The 22,279-nt window shown below is 35.9% G+C and overlaps 1 long non-coding RNA gene across 1 annotated transcript in view; it reads right to left on the minus strand.

Moving 5' to 3' along the window:
- Window positions 1-22,279, minus strand: part of LOC107517427 — a 148,898-nt gene that overhangs the window by 60,605 nt on the left and 66,014 nt on the right. The gene's annotated exons all lie outside the window — the stretch shown is intronic.

Consider the following 22,279-nt stretch of genomic DNA (forward strand, 5'->3'; position numbering starts at 1 on the left):
GGAAAAGCAAAACACATTCTATTCTTGATTTTACTCTTTTCCATGATTTCACATGCAAAAACAATAGTTGAACAATCCTTCGGGGCTTTCCCTAAAATTAGTACTTCTAAGAAGTTCAAAGGTTATTAATGATATTCTTTGATTTTCTGATTAATGTTATTGCTCAGAATTCAGAAGCAATCAAGGACGAGGTAAGGGACAGAAGAAAGACAATCCTTATTATATACATGAGAATGGTTGTGAATGCTCAGGGTAATGGCACTGTCATGACCATGGCTCATTCAACATAGAAAAAAACAGATTCCAAAAAAAGAAAAAGAAAAGAATGAGGCATCTAGTTCTTCAGAACGGTAGTTGTTAAACTTCTTCACTCCCAATATTTCCATCATTTCCCACCACTAAACTCCCATCAAATATTAATTTAAAAAGTTAACTTTTTACTTGTCATTTGAGCATATTTTAAAGCCTAGGGAATACAACATGTCTAAGAAGTTATAAAGTTATAATTCTGATCACTTACTATTTCTTTTATTAGTTTTTTGGATGTTTGTTCTTTGAAGCAGCTTTTTGGGCCAGTACTGCTATATGCCACATATAATACATATCTATATCTATATTTATATCTATATCTATAGATATAGATATATATATGTAGAAATATGTAGATATGTATATATATACACACACATATAATTTTCATATATATATATATATATATATAATATAACAGGTGCTTAAAGAATTAACTGTCAATCTCTTACTCATTCTTCAAAACTCAGTTCGATTCTTACCTCTTCAGAAAGTCTTCTCTGGTTTCTCCAGAAAAAGTTAAGTGCTTAAGTGGTCATTTTATTTTTCTCTTACTGTTGCATGTTCAAATCAATTATATCTCTGATTATGTGCTATAACGTTATTTATATATTCGGCTTCTTAATTGACTGATTTTGATTTTTCCTATTCTTGCTTATGTCTTCAGACCCTAAAATATGAATAAATGAATGAATAAAATTAGTTGCTTCATTTTTATTAAAATCTCATTTGTACAGCAAAATGCACCAAACCAGTAAAAACTCTGCAAAATATAGTACAATATTCATTGTCCAAAATACACTATAATTCATGGGCAGGCAGAGCATTTTTTTTTTTTTTTAGCCTCTCATTTCTACCTTCTCTCCAATCATGTTTTTACCATTTTTAAATATTAAAAAAAATGAGAAACTAGCTCTATTATGTAACTGTGACAGCTTACTTTACCTTACCAAACTTCGATTTCTCCAAATAAGGCATGTAGGGTTGGTGTGAGGATTTAATGGGGTGATGCACTATGCACATAAGAGCACTTGTTATAGTACCTGACAGATACTGAGTGGTGAAGACTACTTAACTGTCATTTTTATGACTATTAGCACTTAACATCATATTTTGATTTCCTCTTATTCTCCTTATATCCCTGCTTTACAAAGCTGTTAGCCATAAGGAAATGATCAAAAGACAGGAAATGCCAGAGAGAATGTGAAATAAAAACCCAGAAAATTCATCTTTGAAGAGTAACAGTATATTTTATGTAAATCAGATCCACAAGAAATCTATCTAAAAGAATTTTCACTACCCACATGTCACATGTTTGATAACTAATGGTTTGACAAATCTTTTGGCTCCAAAGACTTATCAACCTATATAGTGCAAGGAATGTGTTTACTGAGGACAGCATGTACCAGAAGCTGCTCTGTAGATGAACTTTATTTAATTAGTTACTTCAGGCATTAGGAAACTGATTATATATATATATATATATTATATATAATATATATATATGACACATATATATGTATATCTTACGCACATGTATTATATGTATCATATATATTATATATATATATATTTCAAAGGTGCTAAAGCATTTGTTTCATAAGTATAGCATTCTAGTTAAAATTTATAGACAAAAGACTGTAAAATATCAAAGGGTAACCACATTTATATCTGCTTTTCTATATGTAGCCCAAATAGTCCCCTTTTTGTCTTATAATAAAAAATAATAAACCAGAGACCAGTTAAAGGTCAAATTAAACTTAAAAAATAAGACAAATTTATGCCTAAGATTTTCATTAGGTATACCCAGGATCTCTCACTTTCCACTCAAGTTGGCATAATTAATCATTCAACAAACACATATTGAGGTTCTGGGAGATGCCAGGTTCTGTGCTCTTAGTTGCAGATTCTTATTTAAGTAAAATCAAGTTCTTGCTTTCAAGAAACATACATGCTAGTAGATAAGACAGTTTAATAAATTTAAATTGTCATACTTGGCAACAAGTATTATTATAAATTTAATGATATAGTACTTGTGAAGCCCAGAGGAGACAGAACATCAAGGAAGGCTTCCTGAAAGAAGTGACATAAGTGGAATTTTAAAGCATAAGCAGGAGACATTAGCCACAGAAGGAGAAAAGAGGCAACCAGGGGGGAGGGACCACGTGTGCAAAGGTGTGAAGGCCAACAACAGAACTTGTTCAGTGAGCTACAAACAAACCACTAGGGTGCCAACAGGAGTAATCAGAGGCTGTAGAAATGAGATAAGTCTGGAAAACATCTTAACTAAGATCTCAAAGGACCTTGGGTATTGAGACTTAAATTTTTTCATGAAAGCTAGTGAGAGCCATAAAGAATAAATCGGAAAGGGATATAACCAGATTTTCATTGCAGCAGATCACTCTCACTGACTTATAGAGAATGCACCAGATGTAGAGATATATCAAACTTTGTTACCCATAGTAAATGCTCTGACACAGCAGCCTAGTGCACTTGCATGCAGAAACGGAACTGAAGAACAGTTTCACAAAACAACACAATGTTGCACTACATGTGAATCACTGATACTTTCTATTTGTTTCATTTTTTACAATTCTGGTCTTGGCTTACTAAATTGATTTCACAGCCCACTAGTGGGTTGTGACCCATGGTTTGAAAACCCATTGATGAGAAGAAACAGACTAGAATCAAGAAGATCAGATAGGCGGTTATTGTAATAATTCAAGCAATAAGAGACCTGCTAAGGCAACATAATGAAAAGGGTCTGGCAACTTTTGCCTCTTTACTAAAGCTCTATTTATTTCACTTGCTATAAGCAAGTTAAGTAAACTTGGCAGCCTTAGTGCAATTCTGAGATAATTATCATCTGAGTGTCTGCCAGGTTTCACACTGTGCAAAGAGCTCTACACATATAATAACTCTAAACTTGACTGCAACACTGCAGAGTAGTTATTGCTATGTCCATATTACAGATAGGAACACCAACAGCCTTGGGAAATTAAGTAGCTTTGCCAAGTTCACACAGATAGAAATTAGCAGGTAGGTGCACAGCCCATCTATTTAGCACTAGTTAATTCATATTAACTATTGTACAGTAGCCAATTGAATGAATACATTGCAGTACCCCCTTGATGATTATTTAGCTTATTTCCAGCTTCTTGCTATTATAAACAATGCTATCATAGACATTTTTGGGCCCATGTGGAAGAGTTCCTTTAGAATAGAATTCCTGAATCATAAGGAAAGATTATATGTTTTATTCTTATTAAGGGGTATTCATCAGTTCTATTTTATTTATTATTTTTTAAAATATAGATTTTATTGAAGAGTTAGTTATTTGTCCAAGTGACTTATAAATAGCATTGTTAGGCTACTATATTTTAAATGCTATTTATATGTGCTAATCTTCTTTTAGCAATGCAATTTTATGTCATATGATTGAAAAGAAAGGCAAGATTATAAGATTGGTTAAAATATAACAAGAATTTTATATATCAAATTTAGCATAAATGAAGGACATCTCTTACAGGTTATTTATTTATCCAGAAACATTGTACTATGAGTGTATAAGAGGATTTTTGAATTAAGTTTATTGAAGTAACATTGATTAATATTATATAAGTTTCAGGTGTATAGTTCTATAATACATCATCTGTATGTTGGATTCCATGCTCACCACCCAAAGTCTAGTCTCCTTCCTTCTCTATATACTTGACTAATTTTGCCTTCTTTATTCTCTCCCACCCCCTTTCCCCTCTGGTAACTACCGTACTGTTGTCTGTGCTTATGAGTTTGCTTGTTTGTTTGTTTTGTTTATTTGTTGCTTTCTGCTTTATATCCCACATATGAGCAAAATTATATGGTCCTTGAGAATTTGACCCCAAAGGCAAGGGAAGTAAAAGCAAAAGTTCATGAGTGGGATTACATCAAACTAAAAAGATTTTCCATAGCAAAAGAAACCATCAACAAAACAAAAAGGCAACAACCAAATCAGAGAAGTTATTTTCAAACAATGCCTCTAATAAGGGGTTTATATTCAAAATATATAAAGAACTCATACAACTCAACCACAACAACAACAACAAACAAACAATCCAATTAAAAAATGGCAGAGGACCTGAACATACACTTTTCCTAGGAAAATATAACAGATGTCCAACAGATGTATAAAGACATAAGGGAAATGTATATCAAAACTATAATGAGATACAACTATAATGAGATCTAACAGATATATCTGTTAGAATGGCTATTATCAATAAGACAAGAAATAAAAGTATTGGAGAGGTTGTAGAGAAAAAGGAATCCTCAGAGACTACTGGTGGGAATGTAAATTGGTACAGCCACTATAGAAAACAGTTTGGAGGTTCCTCAAAGCTACTATATGACCCAAGACTCCCTCTTCTGAGTATCTACTCCTAAAATGTGAAAACACTTGTTAGTAAAGATACATGTACACCTATGTTCATTGCATCATTATTCACAATAGTCAAGACATAGGAACAACCTAAGAGTATTTTGAAGTATAAGTGGATAAAGATGTGGTATACATGTACATGCACACACAATGGAATACTACTCAGTCATAAAAAATGATAAAATATTGCCATTTGCAACAAGATGGATGGATCTTAAGAATATTATGCTAAGGGAAATGCCATAAAATTCATCTATAACTTTCTTAATTCTAAGCTCATTTTTAAATGTTAGGTTATCAAGTTATACTTTTTTTTAAAGGTTATACATTTTACTTATTTTGTGGGCATGTCTTTTTGGCTTCAATTTTCTGTAGGGACATTATTATGCTCCTTGTTCTATTTTTTTCCCTTATAAATACTTAACATGTACACAAATTAATTTTTCTTAATTAATAGGAAAGATGAATGGATCATAATAGCTTTCCAGCATCACTTATCTAGAAATCTGTCTTGTAGTTTTAACAAAGTGTTAAAAGATATGGTTTCTTACTTTTTGACAATTTCTTGGCTCTGTTCTCCTCTGTCACTTTTATATAAACTCCTCTTTTTGCTCCTATCGTCACTGTTCTGCCTAATTTATATTATAAGCCTGTCAATTTCTCATAGATTTGTGTTTAGTTTTGAAAGTTGATGGTGCTGCTCTGCCTCTTTCAGATCTTATCACATCCCTTGTGCTCATTCTCAAATTCATGTATGTGAAAACATTTTCTAGTTTAAGCTGTTATTCCCATATTGGACGATAGTGATTTCCAGTAAGTATCTGTTGATTAGTTTGAAATATTCTGCTGCTTTCTACTTGCCCATTCATAGATCATACAATGTCAGGATTTGTTATTCTCTAACCTATGGTTTTGGAAATACCATGTCTTCTTGTTTTATTGTAGATAGTGTCCTTTTAGTCCACTAAAGTGATGGCCCAGTTGCTGGTTTGCATTCGTAGAGAGATTCCAGAAGATTAAAAATATATATACCACTTCCATTATTTTCAGAAAGTCCTTATCTATCTTTTTAAAGTGATCTTTAAAAGGCTTATCCATAATAACAATCGATACTTGCAAATGTGAGGTTTTATACTCCCTTTTCTTCAGAAAATAATCTTTCAGGCTATGTATGGAAGTAAGCTCCAAAGGTACAACTCTTATTTCTAAATATGTTTTTTAATCATTATTCCCAACTATTTTATTAGACTAAAATCTTCCCAAGGCTACCATGTCATCACTTTATATATTTAACATTCTCGTTTCAATTTTTGTTTTGTTTTGTTTTTGGCTCCTACAGTTTTTTCCCCCAGATACATTTTAAAAAATTTAAATATACATTTTTTTCTGAATTTTTCTGTTTTAATGAGCAGGGACCCTCAGAAGCTCAATCTCTCTTGTTACTGGAATCAGAAGATGAATTTTATTTAGTATGTACTTAAAATAAAATGTTCTACCAAATTAGCATTTAGATTGTTTTTCAATTTATGGCTATGACTTACATTGTTTTAGTAACATTTTTGAGTACCGTTGTGAGTATTTCCACAGGATATCTCTTTCATTGTTCAATGTGGAATGCTCTATGTGTATTTTAAATTTTAGCAAAAATTTCCAAATTGCTCATCGAAGAGGTTGTAAGAAAGATCTATATTCTTCATCTTGCACTGCTACTCTTTTCTGAGAGTTGAAAAGCCAAATGTGTATATAATGTTCCCTGTGATAGGATGGAAGTGAGCTGAAGGTCAACCCATGAAAAGGTTCGAGATTTTCAAGAACAATTTTTGAGGGTCTCTCCAGTCCAAAATCTTATCACAAGCCAACGCTACAATAATTTTAACTTGAAAAATTGTTATGTTAATATCAGTAGACATGTACTAGGCCAGATAATAATATCTCCTCCATTTAACTTTAACTTTCCCACGTTCCCTGTTCAGTGTGTAGGTTTTCTCCACTACCACATGCTATGAACTCTGCTTCTTGTCTTCTAGTTAGCAAATAAGTCACACTTCCTTTAAGAGAAAATAATATATTTGAGTAACAATATATTCAAAACATAAAATCAAAAAGTAGAAATAGGTCATAAAAGAAGTTAAAAGCAACAAATAAAGTAAAAACAAATTTAAAAGAGGAAAAAGAAAAAAATTGACAATAGATCTTAAAGGTAATGAGAAAAGGAAATTTAAAATTGGAGAAGCAGGTAAACTAAAATAAAAAATTTAAAGTATTACACAGCCTATATTATAGCAAATATATATATTAAAATATTACTTATTTTCTGAGCAATAAAACAGAAGATAGCCTTAATACATAAGTAAATAAAACAAAGAAAGCAAGAGAAGAAAAAATGTTGACACCTCACTGAATGCAGGATTCCTGTAGCAGAGTACCTTACAGCATAACATGGAGACAGAGCCCTTAAGAGCTCTTTCTAATTCTTACCATCCTACTGATACTGACTATGCTTTAAAACAATCATCAAAGAAAATTATGTTTTTGTTAGAAAAAGAGGAACCTGCCTTCACTGGCTTCGGCTAAAGGTAAAAAAGTTGTAGAAATCAATTGAGATCATGCTACTCATTTTCATCCTGTAACCACAGGACCAGCTCAGAAATTGTCCTTCCCTGTTTAACAAGATAGTGAGTTTTTCAGAAACAACAGACCAAAACTGGAAGTCATGCAGCTGAGGCATGCACAGAAGAGAGAACTTCGATCTCCAGCTGCCTCACCCCCACCTACACACACACACAGAACCAAAAGACTAGGACATAACCAGAACCTGAACTTCCAACCTTTTCACAGAGGGTCCAGTTGTCCGAGAAGATCCTGTGTTGATTCCCTTTAACTTAAATGACCAAATTCCAAGATCCTCCGATTCAAACTTGCCCCTTCAGTTCTTCCACATCCTGTTCCCCCTATACCCTCAAACACCTGCCCAGAGCCCTGGATGGAGGAGTTCGGGCTTTTGAGCATTAGCTTCCCATTCCCCTGGGTGGTGCCATTTATAATAAAATAGCCAGTATTTCTCCACTGTAATTCTTGGTGTTTAATGTTTGCTTCCATCAGCATTAGGTGGCAGGTGGACAAACTCTTTCTCTTCTATAACAATCCTTTTCCGCTATTTTTTCAAATAATGTGACTTTAAATTTCAATCTACACTCAGGTAAGTGGGATAGTATAACTTTATAGTCTATAACTGAACTGAATTTTTACTTTGAACTCCTGTTATGCCAGATGACAGAAGCTAATTCGTCAGTATACTGTGCTCTCTCCTCCTCACAACTTTAGCACTGAATCTAAGTTCTAGGGGGCTGACCAAATCTGAAGACACAAGAGAATATGCAACATTCTTCTGATTCTTGAAGCCTTCTGTATACATGGCTATATATTGAACTATTTATTATCATATTGGACACTTTGGTTTGCTCCCTATAGTGCTTTAGACAGCCCTCTTTGCTCTCTGCTTGGTGTTTTTAGGATTGGATCTTCTTCACCACTTCCGAAGAATCTCTACTCCAGGAAATGGGGGCCATTCTGGTGAATCTATCTGTGCAGAAGTGTCAGTCCAGGATCTTTTTGGAATGTAGCAATAATGGATTTCAAGCTCTCCTCTAGTGTCTACCAAGTCCATCTGGTGTTTTATATTGCCTTCATGGGGCAGTCAAGAAGCAGGGTCCAGAGCCCTTCTGTCCAGGATGCATAGCCTTTCACCTTAACCCAAGGATATCTTTTCTCTTTTCCAAAGAAAGCTCTACTCTCCTCAAAACCATGACACTTGTTTCCCTTAAATCTTGAGTATGTGAAACTTTGAATCCAAAAAGCACACAGGAAACAACCAGCTTTGGCCAACTACCAATTAAAAGACAGGCGAGGAAATGGGAAATATTTGGAGAAAAAATATTGGATAATAATTTCACAAATATGTTCTTATCATATGGTCCTTTTCCTTCCTCCTTATGTCTTTCTCATCTCAAAAAATTTTGAACTGAATTTAAAAGGTTGCTTTATATTTTGATTGCTTATTTTTAAGATTTTTAGAAACACATTTTCCTCTTTTAATTTATGACATTTTTTGTATGTTAATATTACATATTAATAACATATTAATAAGGTCAGGTTAACATAACACTTAATTATTAACCACCTGGCAAAATAAATATTTCCCTACCCTTTGTGAGCTTCTGTGCTAAAATATGAGGGTTAGCTTTCTAAGCTTAATGTTAAAAGAAAACATGTCTACAATTTTTATGAAAATTCAGTCTTCTTTGTCTCCCTTTGGTATTAAAATAATTTTAAGTTTTAGAACTTTTTAAAATCTTAAACTGAGACCAGTTTTAGAAAAAAAATGGTGAAAGGGAGGGAAGGGTAATCTTATTCCTTAGTATCAAGTATACAGATGTGGAATCAAAGTTTGTGTTTATAAGACAATTTCCAACAATATTCTACTGCCTAGTCTATGTCCCTCTTTTTCCTCCCTCACCTTATGGATGGAAAAGAACTAGGTGTTACTCACTGACAGCCAATTAAGTCTTTTGCGTAAAAACTCCTCAGAAGAGCTGGACCAGGGAGCTTGAACTATATCTTCTGACATAATTTCAGAGGATAATGGCAGCACTACTTAAACACTAAATGTATATAATTTGAAACCTTCTCATATATCATTCTTGACATATTTTTTTCACATTAACAATCCAGAGCTCCAGTTCATGTAAATTTTCCTGATGATTCTAATTTAAACATTAGAAAGTCATTATAACAAAATATGATCTACCATATCCACCTTTGTTCAAGGAGAACTATACATATACCACCCCAGTAGGAGGATCCTATATTAGTAAAATAAAAAGAAGTAGGCATTTGGATTTTTTTACATCATTTTATTTCTACAAATCACTTCCAATTTCCCCAATTAAAGGTCACATACAATATGACTGCTAATTGCTCCACTAAAATGACTTTATTAAATTTTCCCATCTACTACTTCAACACAAAATCTCTACATTAAATGAAGATTCTAATTATACGATCTCATTGACAGTAGCATAAAGAGAATGCCCATAATGGTTTCCTAGAGAACATAATCAAAATAACTAAACAAGGTAAATAATCATAAAGACTGAAAAAGCCTTAGAAACAGGAAAAAAAGAGAGGATATAAATATAATAAAAATAAGGCTTCTGAAAATCTACAGTGCAAGATTTTTACTCTATACTTTCCTAAGTGGTTTAAAATATATCCATTCCAATCAGGAATAGCAAATTATGTAAATCTGTACTCTTAACACAGAACACTAACTGAGGCCATGAGAAAGTATGAGCAAATGGAGAGACCCTTGGAAGAGCTGATGTCAATAAAAACTCATGAGGCAGACAGGATCCTTTCACGCAATGGGAAATCCCAAGCTTTTTCCTGAAACAGTGTTCTTTTTGTGCACTTAGCTATTTTAATAAAGAGTGCAATAGAAATGTGCAATAATGAGTTGAATCCACCAGAATACTCAACCTTCCAAAACAGTATCTAGTTCTACTGTTAATAATTTAGTACGATTGATCATTTTAGAGAAAAGTTGATTCTCCTTTCAGAGGGCCATTTTTCACCAACCACATTAATTTCTGAATTGAGAGCTCAAACTCACTTCAAAACTAGTAAGCCACAGATTTTAGTCACTTTCTCATGGGCATCACCAATCACAGCAGTGATCCTCATGAACTTAAGTAAAAAACCTGGTGGGTATTTTTTCTACATTTCACCCTGGTTATTGAGGCTATTGAAGGGAAGACTTGCCTTATGAAAAATAAAAACATTCTAGAAAGTTACTGCTAACAAAAGACTATGGTCTTGGTATGGGAATATACAAATAAGTGGAATAAAAGAAAGTGAAGATAAATAAAACCTAACATAAACTGGAGTTTAATACAGGACTAAGGTGATATTTCAATCAGTGGGAGAAGGTAGTTTATTTCACAAATGGAGCTAGAACAACTGGTTATCCATGTGGGAAAAAATTAAGTTGGACCCTTAATTCACACCAAATGCATAAATAAATTCCAGATGGATTAAAGAATTATGTATAAAATTTAAAATAATTATTTTTCAAAATTCTATACATACAATCCTAGAGGCAGGGGAGACCGTTCTACCAATTTTAGGAACCCAGACATACAAAGAAGAAAGCAGAGATGTACTTTAATTTTTAAAATTAAAAATTTTTTTTGAAAAAGAGACCATATTGAGAAAAATATTTACAACGCATGACAAGTAAGTGATTAATATTTTAGCACACAAATAGGTCTTATAAATTAACAAAAAGGCAAATCTAAAAGATGACCTTTTTAGTGAGAAAAAAATAATACTGCATGTGAATGATTACTTGTATTTTTCTTTTTTTAAAAAATAACATTGTTATTGATGTAATTCACCCTTTCAAAGTATACAAATCAGCACGTCATTTATTTTTACATCCATCTCAAACTTTTCATGGAAAACTATCAAAGGAAGACTGGGGCACAGAAAGACTAGAGCACAAGACTGTCTCCCCAAGCAGGGGACAGAAACCCAGAAGCACCAGGGGCTTATCCTTGAAGCACAGGCACAATTTAAAGATACAACACTAAACGCCTGTGGACACTGGTGCCATGTAGAAACATTCCGATGAAAAGGGTCAAAGGACAGAATAGTCAAAGTATATTTCACCTCGAGCTTCTTGCTGCTTCACTTGAATGAAACTCCTTTTTTTCTTGATTGTACCCTCATCATAGGAGCAAAAAATATTAGAAGACCCTGACTAAGAATTTGATTGACACCTTGTTCGAGAAAGATTTTTTACCTCCTGGCATCCTCTTCTTTTTATATGCAGCTCTACCCCAGATGGGCATATGCATTTAAACGCAAGAACAGATGACAGCGACACGTAGCACAGTTCCAGGAGCACCAATTTCATCCTCCTAGAGGTGTGCAGTGTGGCCATCTGGGCCATGTGAGGTTTAAATATTGAAAACACTTTAGCTAATATTAAACTGAGGATTTCTACTTTCTCCTTTAATGTATATTTCATAGCAGCGTGTCATCTGAGGGTCAAATTAGGAGAAACACTACCCCATGGGAAAAGAGGGAGATTTTACTTCTCTCTCTTTTTGTGCACTTAGGGAGGGATATTTAAGGCTTTACGAACCAGGGTTGGTGGAAAGAGAAGCTTCGCTAAGTTCTTTTGCTGCTCCCTTAAAACATCCAAAGCAATTCTGGAGGGCTCATCTAACCCGCTCCTGTAGTATAGAGATGACATCCCCAGGACTCTTATTTAAGGCTTAACTGGATTCAACAGGAAGGAAGAAAGGAAGAAAGGAAGAAAGGAAAATCCTAGTCTTTTATTTCTTTCCTGAGGAAAATAAAGGGAAAGCTAGGTATGAAAGAGCAGCAATTGGACACCTGTTTCCTGACTACCACTTTCCGGGCTTTGAATCCAAGGATAGAAAGCATGAGAGAGAACACAGAAATCAAGGTGCTGCAAGACTCCTGCCTGAGCTAGACCTCAACAAGATAGGGCATCATGGTCAGGTAACAGAGGAGACCTGAATTTTGCACCAGAGCTGATCTCAATCTCCAGGTGGTCCACATGCTGAGTTGGGAGAAAGTGGTCCTGCCAGGGACCTCGTCAAGGCAAAAGCAGGGGGAGGTTAATGCAGGAGGGCGATGCTGTGCGGCCAGTGAGAGCTATGGGGAGTCAAATCATCAAGGAGAAAGAAGGTGGCTGAAGCTTCATGGGGACATTCTAAAGCAAAAAAAGCCACACGCTTACCACCTGCAGACATGGAGCCAGTAAGATCAATACCAGAGAAGGGACCGGGGACAGTGCCCAGAAGACAGCTGCTATTAGCCACTTCACGCCAAGGCGAGCTAGAGGCAAGGGTTCCATTTGCTCTCATGGGTCCCAAGACTCATACAACCAGAGACCACTGAAAGGAGAGAAATGGGAAGGAAGAGACTTTGTTCTGCCTGAAAAGAGTGATGAAATGACTGGGGTAAAAGTAAACCATTAAACTGCACTGGGCAGTCAGTTAATTTCTGTTTCCTGTTGAATAGCCAGTGATGTCATAGGGTCATGCCAGCTAAATCACAAATAAAAGTAGTTAATTTTCCCTGCAAAACCAAGTGGTGATGCAAATTAAACGTTTTCCTCCAGCACACTCTCGGATTCATATCGTCTTCTCCCGTGTGGTTCGCAGATGATCCCCGTGGGCCTCGGGAGAACTTCTTCCTGGGAAGCTGGCCTATTTCTGGATTGCCAGGGATATGTCAGAGACACAGCTCCAGCCAGGGCTCATACAAATCCCCCAAATGGGTTTAAAAGCCCCAAAAATATAATGCTAACTATTGTCAAAATGCATCTTCTTAGCCCACTCCCCATAGAAATTCAGGTACAGAAAAACATATTTCTAAAAAATTATATTATCAAGTAATGAGCTGCAGAGCTTAAAAGAGCATGTGGATAAAACTTCTCTCATCTCTAAGCTTGCTTTTTCCAGCCTAGTTTCACTCCTCCTTGGTTAGGCATTTGGTCTTGGCTAAACCAATGTGTTCTGATGTTTTTCTCCCTTTTCTTTTCAAACCACAGAAACTTATGTAGGAGCCAAGTCCCTTAACTGAAGAATAATTTATGACAGAACAACTAGTTTTAAACAAAATTATTTTGGGGAAGGGGGAAGAAAAGCCAAGAGGTCAGAAGTTGATTCCTGAGTACGGTATGCTGGCAGTCTCCTCTCCAGGGCTGGCCTGCTGGGATTATCACATTACTCCCAGGGCCTGTGCCAAGGCCAGAAACAATGACGCCCGGGTTCTATTCAACCCTTCCATGGTCTCAGCAGAGCCCACAGAGCCGCATCGCTCACTGCCCTAAGGACACTGGCCCTACGGAAGGGCTTGTTTTTCCCCAGTGGAAGAGTTATTGAAATGTAAGAAATTGCGTTGCCTCAGTGAAGAGGAGCAACTGTTACTTGGTTAAGTGATCCTTAAGCACATTGTGTGGTTCAATTGAAGGCAATGCAGTCCACCAATCAAAGTTCTAAGTGGTGCTCAGCAGGACAAGGCCCAATAAGCACAATACAAAAGGATGACTCACTATAGCCTTCCTATACACATGCTTGACTTCTCTCAAATCGCACGCAGAAGCTGCAGATCAAGACACTGAATTCCACTCCTAGCTTACCTTGTCAGTTAGTCAGGTTTGAGGCCAAGGTGTCTGACCCAGATGCAAGTAACTCAGAGCTGGCATGCAACCTTGAACAGTGGGCACAAAAACTAAGCCAACTAGGAAGGGCTCGTGGGGTGGGATTTCCAGATCTACGTGGTGGGAGTCACTGGAGGCAAAGATTGAAGCAGACTGGAGAAAATCCTATTTTTCCTTTTTATTATAGGGAAAACTTCAGATTCTCTGTAGAAAATGAAACAATTAAGTAAATGTCCTCTGGGAGACTGGCAGTGAGTGTAGGGATAAATAGTGTGTTGACTCTTGCTTGAGCAAGACTGGTTGGTTTGGACATCTTCAGGTGGAGACAGCTGCTGCTGTGGTGGTACCCAAGTCCCAGTGAGGCCCTTACTCCTCCTGCCTTTCCAGAGGGCCGCTGACAGCTGTTTACATCAGTATGCTCAGTGCCACGGGCTGGTGCTGTCTCCTGAGCATTGTGCTCCACTGCCTTCAGAATCCTCTGTGCCTACAGTAAGCCTGGGATCCATGAGCTAAGGGAGCCGCTGCCATCTACAAATGGGCCTCCTTGGGGACTGACTGGGCTGGCAAAGAGTGAACAGGCTCATGAAAATGTCTGTGGTGTGGTAAAATGTGGTTTAGTTGGCAAGGCTGCCCTGTACGATATATGAATGAAATCCATAGGTGTCACTCCTGTCGACTCAACAAATTCTTCCAGCAGAATTTCCCAAATGGTTTATTAACAGTACATATTTTGCATTTCAAGAGCCAGCATTCTCTTGGAAGACTATGAGGTATACCAACAGCCATATAAAATCTCCCATGTCACATATGCTATTTTTTATGGCTGCAACTATATAATATCTAATAGCTTTTCTCCCAGATAAAGAAAGTTAATTTAATCTACTCATTTTCCATTTACTATCTTTTCAGTTTTAATGAGGAAGATAAAAGCAAAAGTAGAAAATGAATTATTTTTGTTTTAAGAGAATATAGCAAAGAAAGCATGCCCTTCTAGACTGGTAATGACAGGTCCCTGCCCGACTCCAATAGCAGATACCGTTTCAAATGTTATAGCACTTTGCTGATGAACATGCCCCACTGAATTTCTAACCAGTAATTTTCTAAATTGTACATTTTAAACTTGACAAGACTTGTTTGGTTACTGAATTATATCCTCTTCTGAATTTCTGAAAGTTTTTTTTTTTCCCCTTAAAGGGACATTTTGCAAAAGTTTCTTAATAGTCTCAACACACTTCTCAGGCCCCTCTAGTCCCACTCGTTAATTTTCACATCTGCATGGTGGAAGTTGAAGACTAATTTCACAGTTAGAAGTTGCCTAAATAGTAATTTAGTAGAGAAGGAAAGGGAAGACAGTGTCAGAGCAGGTCTGACACTGGTGTTGACTTAGTTGAGAAAAAGAAATTAGTAGTGGTATCTGTAACTCTGTCAACAGTATAAATTAGATATTTTTATATCATGTTATAGCTGTACATATGGAGGAATTATTTATACTCATCACTGTGTTGAAATCCCATAATTTTTGTAAAACCTCACTGGCAGATATTGTTTTTAGTGTACATACATATAAAGAAGTAAATTTACTTCTATATTACAAATTTTAAAAATATTTTGGAAACTACATGTCAAAATAATCCTATGTACTTTATGCATTTAAAATATTTTTCTGAAAAATAAAATAAATATTATTCTGAGAAAAAATCCAGACGCATCGCCAAACTGCTGAAGACTGTGGTATGCATGCACACGTGCATGCAAACACACACACACACACACACTAAAATTCACATACCAGGCCTGCATGATTAGTGGAGTGGCCCAGTGGTGATACATAGAGAGGATTTGAAGAAACTAGAGAAAAGAATGTCATCTTTAGTTATCAAAGTCAGCCGTGTATAGGGATGGGGAAATACAGAAATAAGTATAACATATTTGCTTTTCTCAACTTTAAGACTTTTGGATGATATTTACATACTTGGTGGGGGGGATTAGTGAGCTGCTGCATAGTTCAGTCTCCATAAGAAAATTCTCATTCCTTTTAAGTCCACTATTGCTGAATATTCTATAGGCAAAATTTATGCAGCTAATATCATTGGAAGGATAGTTTTAAAACCCTACAAAGTGCTTCTCTATTTTGAGGCCAATGCAGGAAGAATAACCTGAAATGAACACTTCTTCTTCCTCCATTGAAATGTCTGCATTAGAAGGTATTGTTGGAAACTGGGAGCTGGGTCTTCCAGAAACTTGAGGCCCAAGGAGTAAATACTTGAGAAATTTATAGCAATAACTTTCTCTACCTTATTATATCCTTCCCTTCTCCTTTCTCGATTTTCTCCTCTAAATTTCCAAACTTTTTTTCTCTTTTCTGTTCTCTATTTTTTATTCTCTCCTCTCCCTTTCCTTCTATTTGCTAGCTATTTTCCAGTCTCTTCTTTTGTTCTTTTCTTCTTTAATTTCTGTTTTTTCTTCCCCTTCCTGAAGTTCTGTGAGGAAACCTCACCTTTGTAAAGGGAGTAGTCACAGGACCCCTCAAGTGGTAATACTGCATGATATATTATTTCTCATTCTTTACTTTCAAACTAATTAGGCCTTGATATTTGGTGTATCTCTTGTTAATAGTACATATTTTGGTCATGTATGTGTGAGCATAAGTGTGTTTTAATCCATTCTGATAATCTCTTTTAATTGGAATATTTAGATCATTTATATCAAATCTAATTATCAATAAAGTTTGAATTATCTCTATCATTTCCATTCTCTTTGTCCACTGTATCTTTTATTACTGAAATATTTGAGATGGAATTCTGGCTATTGTATAACCAAACTGGGCAAAGCTAACCAAGTTCTCTAGTTATATTGGTGAGAAAAGCCTGCAATAACTTTCTCATGACACATTCTCAGTTTTAGAGCACATTTAGAACTCAATGACATTCAGATTGAAAGAACCAATTTGTTTCTTCTCTAACTATACCCCAATATGTGATGAAATGTGGCTATGAGAAATGGCTTCTCTAACCCCTAAATTAATGAAAACTATTTTGTCATGTGGTAACTTGAAAGCTGTTTTAAATTTAAAGTAAATTTCACTGAGTGGTGATTAGGAAAAGCTCTGCACGCACAACAGGATTTCATCGTGTTTCCTAGGTCAGTAGTTTTCAAGTATTAACTGCACATCTCTGAAGTACCTGCACTGTTAGAAATGCAAATTCTTGGGCTCAGCTCTACTACTGAATCAGAAGCTTGGGTTGGGGCGTAGCAATCAGCTATTTATCAAGCAACCTAGATGATTTCAAATAGTTTAAGAATGAATACTCTAAATGGCCTTTCTTGGAGATTCTTAAAGATCTACTTAGAAAAGAGGATATGATGGCTAACATGTACTGAAAAAAAATTTATTCCATGATGAATTTGTGTAAATTTTACAGCCCTATTATTTATCTCTGAAAGGTGAAAATTCTGACGTTTATCAGAATTCTTATAATGAATAGACAACATAGAGACATTTCAGAAGCCAATCCATATGTTAATGCGCTCCTCTTTAACGTGGAACATGGTGAAGAGAGCAAAATCCTATTAAAAGAAACTTGGTCTTATCTTCCATTACATGTTGTCATATAATACCTCTATGTTCTCCATGTATGTTCATTAAGTTGGACTCACACTAACATCAAAGCCCCGAAGTCCACCAACACTAATATAGTAAGAAGGTTCTCCTATCATCGACATACACCTTGAAAAATAGAAATTAAGATTTTATCTTTTAGTAACTCAGAAATATGTTAGAGGATAAAGGTAAAGAATTTGGGGTAGACACTATTAAAGATAATAGAAATTTGAAAATTATCGATTTAGCTGTGGTGAGTCTACATTCTATAGCAAGAATACTTTCTAGAAAAGAAGATCAGACAATACACTTCGGTGGATGATGAGACTCATGTCCATTTTTAATTACACACAAAAAATGTGTATCAGCAGGGATGATGAATAAAGTCACTTTTGTTTCAGAGTTATCTCTGGGACTTCAGAAGATTTTTGAACATATTGTCTCTTTAATCTTTAATGCAGAGTGTTTTCATGATCTTTTGCAGTTATCTATTTATTTTTAAATTGTATGTCTACAACTTGGACAATACTCTGTGAGGATAGCTCGGCTCTGTCCCACATGTCATCTACTAGTTTGGCTTAAAATGTGGGGCCTGAAGTGAGTGAAGATTCATTGACTCAAATGTCTGTTGATGGCTCCTAGTTGTTGCTTGAGGATTTAGCTATGATTGTTGGCCACTTTGCCATGTCTTCTTTGTGTTGCCTGGGCTTCTAAGTGTGAGCATTCTGACAGAGTCAGGTGGAAAGCCATATTCCTCTGTAGCCCCACCTCTAAAGTCAAGGCTGACAAGACTTCTGCCATTCTCTATTAGTGAGAGTACTCACTACCCTTCCCAGAATCAAGGGGAGAGAATGTAGACCCACTTCCTGATAAGTGAGTGCAAAGGTTCTAAAAGAGCATGTAGAACCAGAAATATAACTATGGCCACTTGTCCAAAAATATAATGTGCCACAATCCTCTGGCCACAAGAATTCAATTCCTTCCCTAGACATAAGAGTGAGCAATCCTTTAGATGCTTCCAGCCTCTAGCCTTACAGCCAATCCAGCTTTTCCAAGAGAGCAGAAGAAAGTTATCCCCACTGAGCCCTGCCCAAGATGCAAATTCATGAGTAAAATAAATGTTGTTTTTGTTTTAAACCATTATGTTTTAGATTGTTTTGTTATTCAGTAATTGATACGTGAAACACAAATTTTCAACTTTTTCCCCTAGTTAAACAGGTAAAAGACACAATGACACTGAAGACACTGTTCAACACAACCAGATGTTTGAAATAAGATGGGCTGGTTCTCATCCTCTCATTCTATTATTCCAGAAAGTATTTTCAAATACAATTAAGTGACAGTTGTATCATTTATATTAATAACTCTGACTTCACTTGAATTTATACAAAAATATTATGTTACAAATTTTGGTACCTTACCTATAATTTGTGACATACCTCACAATTGATTGCACTCTGGTGAGTTACAACAAGAGTTACATTGAAAGCCACTGTCCTAGATACTCTTGGGGGTAAATGTTGCTTCAAAAAGAATTTAACAAATGACAGCAAAATTAACAAATGAATGCAAAGATCTGAGTTTAGTTATTTCTGTCTTTCAAGATTAGCCTGAAATAGCTTGCTGCTGGCTATACAGCAGCATGTATAAAAGAATGAGAAGTGAAAGCATTATCGATAAGCAACTTTGTCTGTTCACGCTGAGGTTGTCATGGAATCATCAACAACTCTCTCTATCCTCAGACACTCAGCCCATTGGGAAAGTTAAAGCTCCATAAGTACAGGGAGCATACTTCTCGTACCCAGTAAAGTCTTAGCATTCCATCTGATTTCACGTTCTTCACAAATAAATTTTTGAATAATATTTTAGGTGGTCATTAGTCTTAAGTAAAGTGTTCATAAGTAAAGTGTTCAGAAAATAACTTGTGGCTTTGTGGGATATATTCTGATCTTTGGACAAAGTTTTGGAATAATTTCTAAGAGAATGGATCTGGATAATGTACTTTACATCCCAAAAGATAGTCCCAATCTGGAATCAAGACATGAGAATCATAATTGCCCTGGATTCATCATGTTACACTCTGTTAGCTGTCCTCCTCTTAACAATCTGAATCCTTGCCAGTTATAACACTAAATCTGTTAGTTACAACTGGGCAGTAAGTAGGATTTTTGCTAAAAGCATTCGATGTAATTTTCCAATGGTTTCCACTAGCACTTTAAATTAAGCTTCTAAATGCTTTGTAAAATTAATTTGCTTGCTCGGGATTCCATACTTCCTTTATCTGAGCGTGCAAGAAAGCTATGGGAAGAAAGTCTTTGCCCAAGTTTCTGTTGATGAAGGAACTCTGCCTTCTATGCAGCCCAGTCACCTTGCAAAAGAGGTTCCAAATTTAATCAAAACATGTCATTCAGTTTTCTAACAGTAACATAATTTCTGATAATTAAGTCATCATAGTTTAAGCTTTTTTTTTTTTTAGCATTTATTAAAAACAAAGACCCATTAAAAAAAAAAAACCACAAACAGATTATGTCACTACAAAACTGGAAAATCTGAAGCTTTAAAACAAGTAGCCTAGTACATGCTGTCCTTAAAATGCAGCCAAGGTCTTGGTTTTAACCTGCAAGGAGCACATACTTTGCACATATGGGAAGACACTGGGTCCCTAATGCTCTGGTCTAGGCAATAAAGGGCGCATCATGAGACAGATAAAAGCAGAGCCTGCTTTTCCTGTCTGCTCCAAACATCCAAAAGATTAGAAGGTCAGTTCTTGTCTCTGAATTCTAAAACCATCAATTATGAAAAGTCTCTCAGCTTCGGATTACTATTATTTTCATTAGTCTTCATAAACTTGGAAGCGCTGATTGTCCAAGTTCATAAGATGTATGTTTCTCTGACTTGCTCACCAATCTATGGAGGAGACTTGTGTAGGCACAGATATCTGATAATACCTAAGATCATCTCTCGATATTTTATGAAACAAAAACAGGCCATCATTTGCATTCATAAAAGAGCCCCTCTCTCTTTTTCAGAAAAGCAGGGCTTTTTAAATAAAAGGTGCAACATTCCTGTGAGACAGATCCCTGCCAATCACCTTCTACATTCATCATTTCAGGTGAGCTTCCAACTGAGGGAACTGACTTTGAGCATTAATGGGATATGGTACTCTCCAGGCTTTATCTTCTATTTGCCCAAATTAAAAAGCTCTGTAGTCCCGGAGGTCACTCACCCTGATCAGCCTCTGCTCCTTTACCTAGCATTAATAAAGAGATATAAGTTTGGAATACTTGATTTGGTCAAAGTGACCAAAATGGAAGTTTATAAAATAAAACTGGGTAAAAAGCTTTGGGGGCTGGGCCACAGGCATCCAGGAAGCCTGCTATGCCTGGTGTGGCCTTGTGTTCCTCTATCCCTGTGCTCTGTGCCGGTTGGATTTAAACCCAAACTCCCCCTGCCATGCAGGGTGGCCCAGGGCTTCCTGGGATGTTGAGCCTCTTCCCCTGGCTCTGTGGCTCCTCCTAGCTCAACCAGGCAACAGATGTGAGCATGAGTAAGTTCACAGTGGAGCGGTTCTTCTCAGTGTATCTCTGCAAGAACTCCTTCTCAAAAAGTTCAAGTTTAGGTAACTTTGAGATGAACTACAAGAATCAAAAACTAAAATCTTTTATTGGGTTCATTAATTTCTAACTGTGGTGCAGTAAATCTTTTCAAAAATACTAGCTATCACATAGGTAGGCAGAAAGCGAATGAGACCATGTTGAATGACCCCTTTATGTCTCTTATCAACAAGATATCAACTGCCTGTGTCTCAACATACCTAGTTCCTGAGTTTAAACAGTGGCCGTTTCCCAAAGGTTTAGAGCTTCTCCAGTGAGCCTCCTTTGGGGGCAGAGACTGTACCTAACTTACTTTTATATCCCTAGAAGTTATTATAGCATCTAGCAAAAGTGCTGTAAATATTAAAAGAATATAGCATTGTAAACTCAATTTAGTGTGTAAACATGCTTTAAGGTCATCCAAATGTTATAAAGTCTGTTTCTTAAATTTATGTATGTGATTCCCTAAAGTGCTTTCAAATGGTAATTGTTTAACCAGTATTTTATTATCATCTGTGGGAAAATAACTACAAGGTGTTATGACTACCCTCTCCAACAACAACAACAAAATTTCTTCTGCTTGTCTTGTCATTAGTACAATAGTAAAAAGTTAAAAATATAGAAAAAGACTTTTTTCCCTGGGATAGTAAAATAAAAATATAAGTTACAGCTCTTGCCCAGCAGCTGTGTAGATGAAGAAAAATCCTGTTAAAGAAGAAATAGCAGGGCAGGCCAGAAGGGATTGGCAGGAAATATTCAAAGTGATGTAAAGTAAGGACATACGATCAAGATTACTCTATTCAGCAAAGTTATTGTTTAGAACCGAAGGACAGATAGAGAGCTTCCCAGAAAAGAAAAAGCTAAAGGCATTCATCACCACCAAACCAGTCTTACAAGACATGTTAAAGAAACTTCTTTAAGAAAAAGAGAAAAACAATATATCAATAAAATGCAATAACTACGAATCGACGATTACTTTAAATGTAAATAGACTAAATGCTCCAATCAAAAGACATAGGGTAGCTGAATGGATAAGAAAAAAAGACCCTTCTATATGCTGCCTACAAGAGATTCCTTGCAGTTTGAAAGACCCACAGAGA

This window comes from Rousettus aegyptiacus, unplaced genomic scaffold, assembly GCF_014176215.1.
Source record: "Rousettus aegyptiacus isolate mRouAeg1 unplaced genomic scaffold, mRouAeg1.p scaffold_m13_p_8, whole genome shotgun sequence".
NCBI classification, from domain to species: domain Eukaryota; kingdom Metazoa; phylum Chordata; class Mammalia; order Chiroptera; family Pteropodidae; genus Rousettus; species Rousettus aegyptiacus.